This window comes from Drosophila simulans, chromosome 3R, assembly GCF_016746395.2.
Source record: "Drosophila simulans strain w501 chromosome 3R, Prin_Dsim_3.1, whole genome shotgun sequence".
Lineage (NCBI taxonomy): Eukaryota > Metazoa > Arthropoda > Insecta > Diptera > Drosophilidae > Drosophila > Drosophila simulans.
In genome coordinates this window covers 11830020-11834496 of record NC_052523.2, presented here as the reverse complement: position 1 = coordinate 11834496, position 4477 = coordinate 11830020, and positions in this window count along the sequence as shown.

Sequence of the window (4477 nt, the reverse complement as noted above, 5' to 3'; positions counted from 1 at the left end):
TAATTAATTTGTATGTTTTTATTTCGATTTTGGACAAGAATTTCTCGTTCGCCCAACATTTCGCTCTTTTGTTGTAAATATCATAAATATTTCGATGCTGCTGCTGGCCGTCATAAAATGTTTTTGTGGAAAAGTAATAAAGCTAAGAGTGTATAAATAAGTGCTGTAGAAAGCGATGGTGGGTGTATTCCATGCTGTGGCTGCTACTGTTCCAGCCAACGATTGGAATCTTAATGGTCAATAAAAGCTAATTAAATGTTTTTAATACAGTCGTGTTATTTCCAAAGGGGCAGCATGCCAAAGGGTTGAAGGCGGCTCGAATGGTAATGATCGATCAAAACACTCGAAACTGTTGCATAAATCAACACGCAGAGATTATCCGTAAGATACAAGATACCGCTGCGACTGTGTATGTGTGTGGGCGCCCAGCCAATTGCCGCACGCACACCACAAAGCTATTTTAATTGTCTGCAGTTCGGGGAGGCGGGGCAAGTCGGGGGAGCCACTCTGCATCCACATCCATAACACTGGGTTCGTCGTTGACGGCTGCCTAAAAGGCAAGGAGAAATTGCTACACGCCACCAAAATGCATAAAACAAGGTGGGATCGTCTAAAATTAACAAAAAATATATATATTTAAGAGCTTGCTGATAACGCAAACAAACTTGTAACTTGATATCGAAGATATCTCAAAGATATATCAAACTTTTCTTCGAGGATGGTCAAATGCTAATTGTATTCAAAGTATGCCATCCAATTGAATCTTTAGTGATAAAGGATCACTTAATCGCATAACTTGCATTGATTTTTGTTTCGAATTTTCTTTCAGTGTCGGCGCTTCCACCTGCCCCTCCCCCTTTTGCCCTTGTTCCCTTTGTACTGTGCTGCATTTTCGAACCGCCTGCATCTCTTCAGCATCGACATCCGAATCTGAATCCGAATCGACGACGTCGTTCTGCGTTGACTTCTTGGCTGCCGTTTGAGTGGTGCCTCTTCTGTCTGGTCTCCACTTGGGTTCCTTTGCCACTCCACTCCACTCCACCCGCTCTCCACACGGATTTCCCTTGCCCCTTTGGCCACCAGTCGCGCTGCTGCCTGGCTCTTCGTCAAACACAACAAATCGTTTTCATTGCCGGGCAAAAGCATTTTCAAAATTGATGCGGTGTCTGCGTTTAGGTGGAAAATTGAATTTTCATTTTCATTTTCATTTCGCTGTGGCCCCGTCGTCTGTCGTAATGCTTGATGCTGTTGCTCTGATGCTTGGGGTGTGTTAACTTAAATTTGATGAGCTCGAGGTATTTAAATAAATTGTTGCATGCGTTCTGTTTGACATTTTGTTATTTTCGCTGTTGATTGGTGGAGTTGGACGTCCCGGTGGAAAATGTCACCCGCAGTCTGCTGTTCGTTTTTCGGCTGCCTATAAGTAAGTGGTTACATTTTCAAGCACCTGACTGGAAAATGAAAGGGGTGGAAAATGTAGATTCCAAACAGCGCAATTCCAGATGGTTACATATTCCAAAATTAATTGTTTAACGTTCCTATTCGATTTTATGTGCCTACAAAGTGAACTAAAACCAGCGTAATCAACGGGCATGGGTAAGTTCCAAGCTTTAACTGCCCATTAACCCGCTGATAAATCTTAATCCAATTATAAGGCGTTTGGTAACCCAGCCGGAGGACGATGAATCTTGGCTAAATTATCCGAGTGCCAGACGAGAGAGCCCATCAGTCGCGATTCACAAGACTCAATCAAAAGGCCAGACATTCCTAATTGCAGACGGGCATGGGCGATGTGGGTGGGGCTGCTCATTAGGTTATCTGTGCCCATGGCTGGGGGGCAGTAAATAGAGTCATCAGCAGTCGATAAACGCTATCGGATCATCACATTTATATTGCTGCTGATTAATGAAAGGCAACGGCAACGGCAAACGCGACTTTTAAAACGTCAACTGCCGTCGGCTGTCGTTCATTTAATTGCTGCCTCTCGACGACAAAGCTGTAAAATAAGTCAAAGAGCCGGGAATAAGGGAAGTGGCTGGAGCATCAGGAGCAGCTGGCCGCATCCTCATCTTCCATCCAGCTATTTTTTTTTTAGCTCATGTTGCATGCTGCGGATGCGAATGTTGCTGCTGCTCCTGTTTCTACCGCCTCATTGTCTCCTTTCGCACTGGCTGTCGGCACTTAAACGACTGGCTGCAACATTCTTTGCTGACAACGCAGTAATTAAAATTCAATTGCAATTAAAAGTGCGCACGCAAAACGGGCAACGACAAACAAAATGAAGGCCAGGGGGGTGGCGAAGATGCTGCAGCGGCCAAAGGCGCTAGGAATGAAAGTAAGATCGAGTAACTCGACTGCAAGTAGGAGAGACGAACAGTTGGTACCCTGTACTCACTATTGGTAGCCACCATATCCCTGCTTGTATCGTTTTTTGATTGTTAAGCTTCCTTTAATATTATGATAAGTTAAAAATACGTACGAAAATATGATTTGAGATACATACAGGCCAGCGCTAGTAGACTAACTAATAACATTTTACTATAGTCCTATTGAAATATATTATAATCATAGAATCTAAGAAATATTACTATAAAACATTTCTTTGACAAGTTATTAAATATAAAATGTATTTAATTTATTTCTCTTTTTTTTGAGAGAAATTTAAATAAATAGATCAAGGACTGATATGCCCAAGAACTCCACGATTGCTGGGCATGGAAATTTGTCGCAACGCCAACTTTTTGCCCCTTGGAGCTCGCAGTCGCCGAAGACAATTGTCGATTGCCTCCACTGGTGGCCTGGATTGCCTGCCCTGTCATCGTCTTTGGCCGCATCCTCCGACCACGTGCTCGTCCTCGATTCCACTCCACTCCACTGCATCTTCATCTCCATCTCCATCTCTCCAGACTGCCGTATCCAGTTTCGCGATTCGCGTTTAGCTTTTTTCCGCGGGCGCATTCTTGCGTAGGCGTTTGACGTGCCGCTGATTAGCCGGCAGTTCTCAGCATTTGCCATTCGAGGGGCGGTGGGGAAGGGGCATGGAGATGGGAACGGGAATGGGGATCAGAATCGCAGTGGCAGCCCCATATGCGGACACTCGAGACTCGGGCCCCAAACACTTTTAGGGCGAATTAGCGAGTGAAACAACAAACATTTGCTGAGCAGGTCTGGGAATCAAACGCGTCAGTACATCAAGTGGCTTGCCATTTCGCGTTTTAATTGCCGCTGCTTCTGTTGTCTTTTCCTTAACTTATTTATTTATTTTTTTTATTTGAATTTTTCAGTATTTGTCTCTGTGGCAAGAAATGTTCGTGGAAAACGATAGGAATTTTGTATTTGTTCTTGCGCTGGCAATTGCATGTGAAGACTAAAAGGCGCAAATGAATGCAAATATAATTTGTAATTAATTAAGGCAAAATATATGACTGGGCGCAAGTGCATAAATGCACTTTGGAGTTCTCGAGAACTGCGCTCTGTTTCGAGTGTCAGCGGAATTAAATGCCAAAATTACAGGGAAATTGCAAGCAATTATATGATCTCGGTTTTATGCTAAAAATCAATTGGTAGAATGTCATTTTGTATTTATTTATCGCAAATTGTAATTGCAATATGTTAAATATTTCACAAAGAATTCGCAACAGCATGGAATTGCAAATCAGTTCATGGCAAAAGTGTCGCCAGTACGCAACGCAGCCTGCCGCTGCTATTTATGATAATTGTTTTTCGGTTCATTAATTTATTGCGGGCACTGTTTGGCATGCGATCAACACAGAACTGAACTCCTCCGTGCGAAGAGGCGGCCAGGGCAGATAATTAATTACAGGCTGCGTTTAAATACAATTTCTGCTTTATTATTTGCCCGTTTTAATATGCCACGTGCACTGGGAAAAACACTTTAATTTTTGGATTTTATTTGGAAAATATACATAGAATTCAAGCTATAAAAAATCTATTAATTTAGGTTTAGAAAAATTAACAAATAATATTTCTATTATTATTTAGATTATTTATTTTTTTGGAAAAATTTTTTGTATAATATCAAATGTATACGTTCAACCTTCAAAGGAATTTAAAGCAAGACATTGGTGCTCAAGATTTTGTATTGTTATTTTAGTTAGCCTTTTTGGTATGTTCAGCTTGCATCGGTGCCCCCTTTTCTCTCACTGCATTCAGTTCATGATCTGGGCTATAGTCCCGCATAATTGTCACGCCGCATTTGTGAAATAATTCTTAAATAATTTCATCAATTACGTCGCCCAGCTGCACAGTGTCGGTCGCTTTGGCTGCCTTTGCTGTTTCAACGATTTTATACATTTTTTTTTCTGCTGCTCCTGCTGCCTTCGTTGCCATTTCAATTATGTTGATATTTATTTTCATATTTAATTTAACACGGTACGCGGCCAAAGGAGCGATAGAGAAGGATAGAAGGCGCGGAAAATGCAGAAAGAAACGGCGGCAGCATTTGGAAAATCCATTT